Source organism: Bos taurus, chromosome 2 (genome assembly GCF_002263795.3).
Source record: "Bos taurus isolate L1 Dominette 01449 registration number 42190680 breed Hereford chromosome 2, ARS-UCD2.0, whole genome shotgun sequence".
Taxonomy (NCBI): Eukaryota; Metazoa; Chordata; class Mammalia; order Artiodactyla; family Bovidae; genus Bos; species Bos taurus.
In genome coordinates this window covers 111,645,394-111,656,730 of record NC_037329.1, presented here as the reverse complement: position 1 = coordinate 111,656,730, position 11,337 = coordinate 111,645,394, and the positions used below count along the sequence as shown (strand labels likewise).

Below are 11,337 nucleotides of genomic sequence, written 5' to 3'. Positions count from 1 at the left end.
CATCCATGTTTTGTGGTCAGCAAGAGTTTGCAGGAATTCAGAGCATGTTCTAAGATTAAAACAAGACTTTATGTGACATCACTATTTAGAATGGGCCACAATACATGGCTGTTGCAAAATGCTACCAACGTCCTAACCACCATACCATACTGACTCAGCTGGCAGGACTGGCTCTAGATAGCACTGGTCTGGTTCTGCTTTAAGAGGTTTCAATTCATTTTATTGATCCTTTGGTTAGGATGGACTGATGCAATTGCAGTCATTTCTCATCTGATACCTTGGGTTCTGAGACCTTGGGTTCACAAACATAGAATCTCAAGTATTTTCTTTGACCTTAATAAGCTTCAAGCACTTCAGTGACCAGCACGAGTTAAGAGTGAGGACTCTGGATCTGGCATTCCTGAATTGAACTCAGGCAACGCCACTTACTAGCTGTATGGACTTGAGCATGAGAAGTAAACTCAGTGTCTCTATTTCCTCATCTGTAAAATGAAGATAATAATATCTACCTCATAGTGTTGTTTATGAGATTAGCATTATGTACAGTGCTTGGGACAGTACTGAGCACATGGAAATTGTCCAGTATTTTTTATTATCATAGTTTTTATTAGAGACAGAGTGAGAGTGATAATGCCTGCAGTGCAATTGTCATTTTCAGGATTAAATGAGATAATGTATGTCAAATGTTTAATATCCAAGAAGAATGATTGATAATGGTCTTCATTTGCTGTGAGCTTACCGTGTGTCTGTCATTGTGAAAGTACTTTACACACATCCTCCCTTCGAGGTAAGTATTAGTAGCATCCCTGGTTTACTGAGGAATTCACTGAAGCATAGTAAGGTCAAAGTTAGGGGAAAACTGGATGTATTAGTTAAGTTAACATGTTGTTTTCCTTCAGTCGCTAAGTCATGTCTGACTGTATGTGACTCCATGGACTCCAGCATGCCAGGCTCCTCTGTCCTCCACTGTATCCCGGAGTTTGCTCAAATTCATGTCCGTTGAGTCAGTGATGCTATCTAACCATCTCATTCTCTGTAGCCTCCTTCTCCTCTTGCCTTCAATCTTTCCCAGCATCAGGGTCTTTTCTAATGAGTCCATTCTTCACATCAGGTGGCCAAAGTATTGGAACTTCAGCTTCAGCATCAGTCCTTCCAATGAATATTTAGGTTGATTTCCTTCAGGATGGGCTGGTTTGATCTCCCTGCAGTCCAAGGGACTCTCAAGAGTCTTCTCCAGTACCACAAGTTGAAATCATCAACTCTTTAGCACTTAGCTATCTTTATGGTCCAACTGTCACATCCGTACATAACTACTGGCAAAACCATAGCTTTGACTATATGGACCTTTGTTGGCAAAGGAATATCTCTGATTTTTAGTATGCTGTCTAAATAATGTAAACTGCTATAAAAAAATAAAATCAGAGTCCTTAGTGCTTAACATAATAAGGTATTATTTCCTATGCAAAAATCTTGAATGAGTAATCCTGATTGATGGGAAGTTCTCCTCCAAGCATTGGTCCAAAATTCAGATTCTTTTTGTGTTGTTTTCACAATCGTACATCTTCAAGATCACTATGCTTATCTGCCCCAAGGAGATGAAAGGGAAAAGAACATGATAAATTACACAAGTTTTAAGGGAAAACTCAAGGTAGCATAATACTTACATTCATACTTCATTGCTAGACTTTAGCTATGGCCACACTTAATTTTGGCCTTCTCTGGTGGCTTAGATGGCAAAGCATGTGCCTACAATGCAGGAGACCCAGGTTTGATACTTGGGTCAGGAAGATTCCCCCGGAGAAGGAAATGGCAACCCACTCCAGTACTCTTGCCTGGAAAATCCCATGGGTGGGGGAGCCTGGTAGGCTACAGTCCATGGGGTTGCAAAGAGTCAGACATGACTGCCAAGAGGAGCAACCCCACTTCCAAGGAGTGGTGGCTGGGCAGGCTCAGGAGGGCTGAGAGGAGCTACTCCACGTTCAAGGTCAGGAGGGGTGGTGGTGAGAAGATACCCCTCGTCCATGGTAAGGAGCAACAGCACTTTGCTGGAGCAACCATGAAGAGATATCCCACATCCAAGGTAAGAGAAACCCAAGTAAGACAGTAGGTGTTGCCAGAGGGCATCAGAGGGCAGACACACTGAAACCATAATCACAGAAAACTAGTCAGTCTAATCACATGGACCTGTGTTTCAGCCTTGTCTAACTCACTGAAACTAAGCCATGCTGTGTGGGGCCACCCAAGATGGGTGGGCCATGGTGGAGAGATCTGACAGATGTGGTCCACTGGAGAAGGGAATGGCAAATCACTTCAGTATTCTTGCCTTGAGAACCCCATGAACAGTATGAAAAGGCAAAATGATAGGATACTGAAAGAGGAACTCCCCAGGTTGGTAGGTGCCCAATATGTTACTGGAGATCAGTGGAGAAATAACTTCAGAAAGAATGAAAGGATGGAGCCAAAGCAAAAACAATACCCAGTTGTGGATGGGACTGGTGATAGAAGCAAGATCCGATGCTGTAAAGAGCAATATTGCATAGGAACCTGTAATGTTAGGTCCATGAATCAAGGCAAATTGGAAGTGTTCAACCAGGAGATGGTAAGAGTGAACGTTGACATTCTAGGAATCAGCGAGCTAAAATGGACTGGAATGGGTGAATTTAACTCAGATGAACATTGTATCTACTTGACAATACATAGCCTTGATGAACTCCTTTTCCTATTTGGAACCAGTCTGTTGTTTCATGTCCAGTTCTAACTGTTGCTTCATGACCTGCATACAAATTTCTCAAGAGGCAGATCAGGTGGTCTGGTATCCCCATCTTTTTCAGAATTTTCCACAGTTTATTGTGATCCACACACTCAAAGGCTTTGGCATAGTCAATAAAGCAGAAATAGATGCTTTTCTGGAACTCTCTTGCTTTTTCCATGATCCAGCAGATGTTGGCAATTTGATCTCTGGTTCCTCTGCCTTTTCTAAAACCAGCTTGAACATCAGGAAGTTCATGGTTCACATATTACTGAAGCCTGACTTGGAGAATTTTGAGCATTACTTCACTAGCGTGTGAGATGAGTGCAATTGTGCGGTAGTTTGAGCATTCTTTGGCATTGCCTTTCTTTGGGATTGGAATGAAAACTGACCTTTTCCAGTCCTGTGGCCACTGCAGAGTTTTCCAAATTTGCTGGCATATTGAGTGCAGCATTTTCACAGCATCAGGAAGCAACAGTTAGAACTGACATGGAACAACAAACTGGTTCCAAATAGGAAAAGGAGTTCGTCAAAGCTGTATATTGTCACCCTGTTTATTTAACTTATATGCAGAGTACATCATGAGAAACGCTGGGCTGGAAGAAGCACAAGCTGGAATCAAGATTGCTGGGAGAAATATCAATCACCTCAGATATGCAGATGACACCACCCTAATGGCAGAAAGTGAAGAGGAACTCAAAAGCCTCTTGATGAAAGTGAAAGTGGTGAGTGAAAAAGTTGGCTTAAAGCTCAACATTCAGAAAACGAAGATCATGGCATCTGGTCCCATCACTTCATGGGAAATAGATGGAGAAACAGTGGAAACAGTGTCAGACTTTATTTTTCTGGGCTCCAAAATCACTACAGATGGTGACTGCAGCCATGAAATTAAAGGCACTTATTCCTTGGAAGGAAAGTTATGACCAACTTAGATAGCATATTCAAAAGCAGAGACATTACTTTGCCAACAAAGGTTCATCTAGTCATGGCTATGGTTTTTCCTGTGGTCATGTATGGATGTGAGAGTTGGACTGTGAAGAAGGCTGAGCGCTGAAGAATTGATGCTTTTGAATTGTGGTGTTGGAGAAGACTCTTGAGAGTCCCTTGGACTGCAAGGAGATCCAACCAGTCCATTCTGAAGGAGATCAGCCCTGGGATTTCTTTGGAAGGAATTATGCTAAAGCTGAAATTCCAGTACTTTGGCCACCTCATGCGAAGAGTTGACTCATTGGAAAAGTCTCTGATGCTGGGAGGGATTGGGGCAAGAGGAGAAGGGGATGACAGAGGATGAGATGGCTGGATGGCATCATTGACTCGATGGACGTGAGTGTGAGTGAAATCTGGGTGTTGGTGATGGACAGGGAGGCCTGGCGTGCTGCGATTCATGGGGTCACAAAGAGTTGGACATGACTGAGCAACTGATCTGATCTGATCTGATCTGACTGTGGGCAAGAATCCCTTAGAAGAATTGGAGTAGCCACCATGGTCAACAAAAGAATCCAAAATGCAGTACTTGGATGCAGTCTCAAAAATGACAGAATGAACTCTGTTCATTTCCAAGGCAAACCATTCAATATCAGAGAAATCCAAGTCTATGCCCCAACCAGTAATGCTGAAGAAGCTGAAGTTGAACGGTTCTATGAAGACCTACAAGACCTTTTAGAACTAACACCCAAAAAAGATGTCCTTTCCATTATAGGGGACTGGAATGCAAAAGTAGGAAGTCAAGACACACCTGGAGTAACAGGCAAATTTGGCCTTGGAATACAGAATGAAGCAGGGCAAAGGCTAATAGAATTTTGGCAAGAGAACGCACTGGTCATAGCAAACACCCTCTTCCAGCAACACAAGAGAAGACTCTACACAAGGACATCACCAGATGGTCAACACCAAAATCAGATTGATTATGTTCTTTGCAGCCAAAGATGGAGAAGCTCTATACAGTCACCAAAAACAAGACCAGGAGCTGACTGTGGCTCAGATCATGAACTCCTTTTTGCCAAATTCAGACTTAAATTGAAGAAAGTAGGGAAAACCACTACATCATTCAGGTATGACCTAAATCAAATCCCTTATGATTATACAGTGGAAGTGAGAAATAGATTTAAGGGCCTAGATCTGATAGATAGAGTGCCTGATGAACTATGGATGGAGGTTTGTGACATTATACAGGAGACAGGGATCAAGACCATCCCCAAGAAAAAGAAATGTGAAAAAGCAAAATGGCTGTCCGGAGGCCTTACAAAGAGCTGAGAAAAGAAGGGAAGTGAAAAGCAAAGAAGAAAAGGAAAGATATACCCATAAGAATGCAGAGTTCCAAAGAATAGCAAGAAGAGATAAGAAAGCCTTCTTCAGCGATCAATACAAAGAAATAGAGGAAAACAACAGAATGGGAAAGACTAGAGATCTCTTCAAGAGAATTGGAGATAACAAGGGAACATTTCATGCAAAGATGGGCTTGATAAAGGACAGAAATGGTATGGACCTAACAGAAGCAGAAGATATTAAAAAGAGGTGGCAAGAATACACAGAAGAACTGTACAAAGATCTTCATGACCCAGATAATCATGATGGTATGATCACTCATCTAGAGCCAGACATTCTGGAATGTGAAGTCAAGTGGGCCTTAGAAAGCATCACTATGAACAAAGCTAGTGGAGGTGATGGAATTCCAGTTGAGCTATTTCAAATCCTGAAAGATGATGCTGTGAAAGTGCTGCACTCAATGTGCCAGCAAATTTGGAAAACTCAGCAGTGGCCACAGGACTGGAAAAGGTCAGTTTTCATTCCAATCCCAAAGAAAGGCAATGCCAAAGAATGCTCAAACTACCGCACAATTGCACTCATCTCACATGCTAGTAAAGTAATGCTCAAAATTCTCCAAGCCAGGCTTCAGCAGTAAGTGAAGTATGATCTTCCAGACGTTCAAGCTGGTTTCAGAAAAGGCAGAGGAACCAGAGATCAAATTGCCAACATCTGCTGGATCATGGAAAAAGCAAGAGAGTTCCAGAAAAACATCTATTTCTGCTTTATTGACTATGCCAAAGCCTTTGAGTGTGTGGATCACAATAAACTGTGGAAAATTCTGAAAGAGATAGGAATACCAGAGCACCTAACCTGCCTCTTGAGAAACCTATATGCAGGTCAGGAAGCAACAGTTAGAACTGGACATGAAACAACAGACTGGTTCCAAATAGGAAAAGGAGTATGTCAAGGCTGTATATTGTCATCCTGCTTATTTAACTTATATGCAGAGTACATCATGAGAAATGCTGTGCTGGAAGAAGCACAAGCTGGAATCAATATTGCCGGGAGAAATATCAATAACCTCAGATATGCAGATGACACCATCCTTATGGCAGAAAGTGAAGAGGAACTCAAAAACCTCTTGATGAAAGTGAAAGAGGAGAGTGAAAAAGTTGGCTTAAAGCTCAACATTCAGAAAATGAAGATCATGACATCTTGTCCCATCACTTCATGGGAAATAGATGGGGAAACAGTGGAACCAGTGTCAGACTTTATTTTTCTGGGCTCCAAAATCACTACAGATGGCGACTGTAGCCATGCAATTAAAAGATGCTTACTCCTTGGAAGAAAAGTTATGACCAACCTAGATAGCATATTAAATATCAGAGACATTACTTTGCCAACAAAGGTCCATCTAGTCATGGTTTTTCCAGTAGTCATGTATGGATGTGAGAGTTGGACTGTGAAGAAAGCTGAGCGCCAAAGAATTGATGCTTTTGAACTGTGGCATTGGAGAAGACTCTTGAGAATCCCTTGGACTGCAAGGAGATCCAACCAGTCCATTCTGAAGGAGATCAGTCCTGGGTTTTCTTTGGAGAGACTGATGCTGAAGCTGAAACTCCAGTACTTTGGCCACCTCATGCGAAGTGTTGACTCAGTGGAAAAGATTCTGATGCTGGGAGGGATTGGGGCAGGAGGAGAAGGGGACGACAGAGGATGAGATGGTTGGATGGCATCACGCACTCAATGGATGTGAGTTTGAGTGAACTCCGGGAGTCGTAGATGGACAAGGAGGCCTGGGGTGCTGCAATTCATGGGGTTGCCAAGAGTCAGATACAACTGAGCTTCTGAACTTAACTGAACTGACAGTTAATTTCAGGGGACACCAGCATATATAGTCTAGTTGTGTGCCAAGGAAGCATAGGGTTTGGTGATTAGCCAGTTATTTCTGCTGTGGTGAGAGATAAGACTCATCCATGGATTCTGACCTCAAGATCCCAGTGTCTTTATGTCTCTTCTTTTCCAAAAAGGCACTTGAAAGTTATAAAACACTTTAAAAGTGCAAGTTCTTATTCTCATCCTTAGCTCAACTCTGTAGAGTTGAATCCTCTGAACCCATTGTAAGATAATTTGAATTTAAAAACAAATATATGCCTATGGCCAATTCATATTAATGCACAGTACTGTAAAATTATTATCCTCCAACTAGAATAAATAAATAAGTTTAAAAAATATGTTCCTGAAGCTAGTATCATAAAAGAACAACTTTAATGATCTGATTCATAAGTTCTCTATTTGGTTTCTAAAACTCTTTAGGCTTTTTTTTTTTTTTTAATGTGGACAATTTTTTTTAAGTCTATTAAATTTGTTACAATGTTGTTTCTGTTTCATGTTTTGGGTTTTTGGCCCCAAGTCGTGTGTGATCTTAGCTCCCCAACCAGGGATTGAACCTACACCCCCTGCATTGGAAGGCTAAGTCTTAACCACTGGACCACCAGAGAAATCCTTAAAACTCCTTAGTCTTAGATCAACATTTTCCATTTACCAGAATTCACTCTTTGGATCTGCCATCTACTGGGCATTTCTATATTTTTCAGATTATATCACAAAATACTAAGTTCATTGAATCAACCTCATCCAAAATTACATTTTTGAAAGGGCTTTAATTGAAAAATAGCAAAAAAAACCCAATAGGGACTGCATTTTTGATTATGAATTTTAGAGGCTTGTAATTCCAGCTCATGACATTTAGGTTTGCCCAGAATTAGATTGCCCTTCCACTGAAATTGCTTATTGGAAATTGTTTTGGCCCCAGGCTGCATTAAATTGTTAGAGAATGCAAAAATGTCTATAAATATCATGGGCAAACCATGTCAGAAATCAAATAGAACACAGTACCCAGCTGTGTCTAGTGCCAGGCTTCCCTAAACTAGTTAGACTTAACAAGTCTCTGCAAGATTATTTGGGGTCTTTTGGGTCAGTTTTTAGTCATCTGATTTTTCTAGCTCTATATAACATTGTGGTAGGAATCAGGACTTTCAGTTTGATATTTTATTCTTAGTAGTATGTCCCTTGGTTACCATTCAACATAAAAGGAGAGCTTGAAAATATTAAAAATTTCTCCTCTTCTGTATATGACATTCTGGAAAAGGTTATCACAATACAGCATAACATTCTTCCGAAGAACAGGCTTAATGCTCCATCCAAATAATGAATAAAAGTGAAAACCAAGAGGAGTAGTTCTTCAAGGTTAATCCAGGCCACTGTGGCTGATGGATTTTTAGAAAAAGAAATACCTACCAGGCAACATGCAGTTCCAATCAGAAAAGAGATGGAATCATATGAAGTCAGGAAGACTGGTCTCCTGGTGAGCACGGATCAGCTCTTCATCCTCAGTGTCTGGACCAGCTGCTACAAGATGTTCCCATACTCTGGAATGGGAGGGGGACAAGCCAATACCAGCTGTGCTGGGCTGAGAGGTTTGCTTCCTTCAGTAGGAGACAAGAACCACACAGACTTGTCCTTACATAGAACCTTTGCCTTTAGGGTTGTTGAGAAAAAAATCAATGTGAGCATCAAGTACAATTTTCAGATAGGCCTTTTTCATTTTCAATTGTTGTTACTTTGGGGAAATATTCAAAAGTGGGGTTTCTGGAGATATTTTGGAAGTAGGGGATAAACCACAGTGTCACCTACCCTGAAGATTCTATCAGGCCTCCCAAATTGGGCTCACCTTGGCTGTCCTTATCACTGACATTCCAATACCCTTCTATGAGGTCACTGTTACTAACTCTCTCTAGGGAAAGTAGGGGAAAAATGAGTCACTATAGGAAGCTCTCATTCTTGATGCTAATTCAGCATTTTTCATTGTTTTCCCCTTGAAATGATAACTAGGAGGCAATATATTGTGTTCTCGGCCAGGACTCAACCTTAGCAAAATCAGGTAGAATGAAAAAAAAAATGTATTAAGTTTTCTTCATTCATCTTTGCCTTATTTGTCAGACAAATGACCTGTCGATTTTCAGTGCTGGTTACAGGATTATGTGACCTAAATGCCACAGAAGTCCACCGAAGTGTGGTATTAATTGAGGCACAAGTATTTGTGGAAAACATCAAGAAGGAGGGCTGATCTATTTGAGTGAGTACAGTGGAGTGGGTGGACATCTCAAATTCATTCTTCAAATTGATTTCAGTTTCATTCACTCTTCATGGTTATCGACCGTAATTTTGAATGGATTACCTCTGATTGACTCTCAGATGAAAGTGGTGGAAAAGCTTTATAATGATATCTGAAACAAACATTTAGTCATTAAAAACGCAAGACAGTGGAACAATCTCATTTATATTCCATGAAGTGTCATTCTTATTATTATGAAAAAGAAAGCAATTTCTGTCATCATGCAAATAATGTCTGGTAAAGACAACTGAGCCAAGCTCTAATTCTCTTTTACCCCAGTGCTTTGTAGAACAAAGGGGATTCAAATGAGAGCTCCAAAGACAAAGTCCTGATACTTTAGTATTTTAAATTAAGATTTAATGATCACTTCCTGACTGTAAAGACTTCCTGGGTGGCTCAGCATGGCTCAGAGTTAGAGTTTGCCTGCAAAGCAGGAGATGCAGGAGACACAGGTTTCTAATCCCTGGGTTGGGAAGATCCCCTGGAGAAGAAAATGGCAACTCACTCCAATAGCCTTGCCTGGGAAATCCCACGGACAAGAGGAGCCTGTTGGTTACAGACTAGGGGTTACAGAGTCAGACATGACTGAGCAAGTGAGCATGAGCACAATTACTCTTGACTGTACAACTAGATGATACTAGAAATAAAAATGTATCAAGACATATTCCTTCGGAGCGTGGGGATAGAAATTTTTTGGTATTGCTCACTCTTAGAAATGGACTCAGATGGTAAAAGAATCTGCTTGTATTTCAGGAGACCTGGGTTTGATCTCTGGGTCAGGAAGATCCCCTGGAGAAGGGAATGGCTACCCTCTCCAGTATTCTTGCTTGGAGAATCCCATGGACAGAGAAGCCTGGGGGACTACTGTCCATGGGATCATAAAAGAGTCATATACACCTCAGCCACTAACACACACACACACAATCTGTTCAGATCCCTTTTTCAGGGCTATGCACCTATGCCCCAACTATTGAGAATGTGGTAGCTGACAGTTCAAAGTTTTCCACCTTACTGGAAATTGCATTCCACAGAGGGGAATTGCCTTACCAAGGTTACATCTTCTTCAGGGGGCAGGTCTATCCAGTGGCTGGTTGATGTAGTTATCTACAGTTCTAGCTTCCACCGTCTAAATTTGGAATAACTTTTAAGGGGCTTTTCCGGTTCCCAAATATTCTATGGAGTTGTTGGAAGCATCCACTGCCGCCACATTGCAGGTCAGCGTGTCCCTCTATCCCATCCAACCTCCCTCACTTCCATATAGGTATATCTGAGAGCTCTTCCCAGTGAACTTTGTACAGGAAAAGTCTGTTTATAGGCACTCAGTCTAAGAAAATTGTTAATATTTTGGTGTATTTTCCCAGTGTATATTTTACAAAATTGTGATCATTGTAAATAGATAATTTTGTATTTTGTTTCTTCTTTTGAAGCATAGTTAATTTACAATGTTGTGTTAGTTTGAAGTACACAACAAAATGATTCAGTTTCACATTATACTCACATATATATTCTCTTTTAAATTCTTTTCCATTATAGGCTATTATAAGATATGGAGTAGAGTGTAGTTTCTTCTTGTCTGCTTTTTTTTTTTTTACTGTCATATTTTGAGCATTTTATTTTGTTGATCCCTTGATCTGTTATTTAATAATTATGTCATATTTCAGTAAATGGATGTGCCATGATTTATTCAATTATTCTTTATATGTTCAATATTTATGTCATTCTCAATTATTTCATATTATAAATAATATAATATCAAACCATTTTATACATAAGTGGCTGACCATTTCAGTTTATTTTGTGAGGATACATCCTCAGAAGAGGAAGTGCTGAGTCTAAGAACATGAACTCTGTCAAGAAGCTCAACAGATCTTGTTCAATTGCTTTCCAGAAACATTTTTGATATTTTTAATACATTTATGTTTCTACTACCACTAAAGATAGTTTTGGACTCATCATGCTCTTGCCAGAATTGAATATTTATTATTATACTTCATTCCATTCCAGGCAGTGTTCTTTAACACCTTCATTTTACTCCTGGGTATGGATGTGAGAGTTGGACTATAAAGAAAGCTGAGCACAGAAGAACTGATGGTTTTGAACTGTGGGGTTAGAGAAGACTCTTGAGAGTCCCTTGGACTGCAAGGAGATCCAACCAGTCCATCCT

At 40.5% G+C, this 11,337-nt stretch overlaps 1 long non-coding RNA gene across 1 annotated transcript; it reads right to left on the bottom strand.

Moving 5' to 3' along the window:
• Nucleotides 1-291: 291 nt before the first annotated feature.
• LOC112442388 (uncharacterized) lies at nt 292-8,744 on the bottom strand. The gene is made up of 3 exons (XR_003030506.2): nt 8,693-8,744; nt 8,297-8,427; nt 292-1,582 (listed from the first exon to the last, which is right to left on the bottom strand). It is a non-coding gene; the product is annotated as an uncharacterized lncRNA (long non-coding RNA).
• Between the last annotated feature and the right edge of the window lie 2,593 nt (nt 8,745-11,337).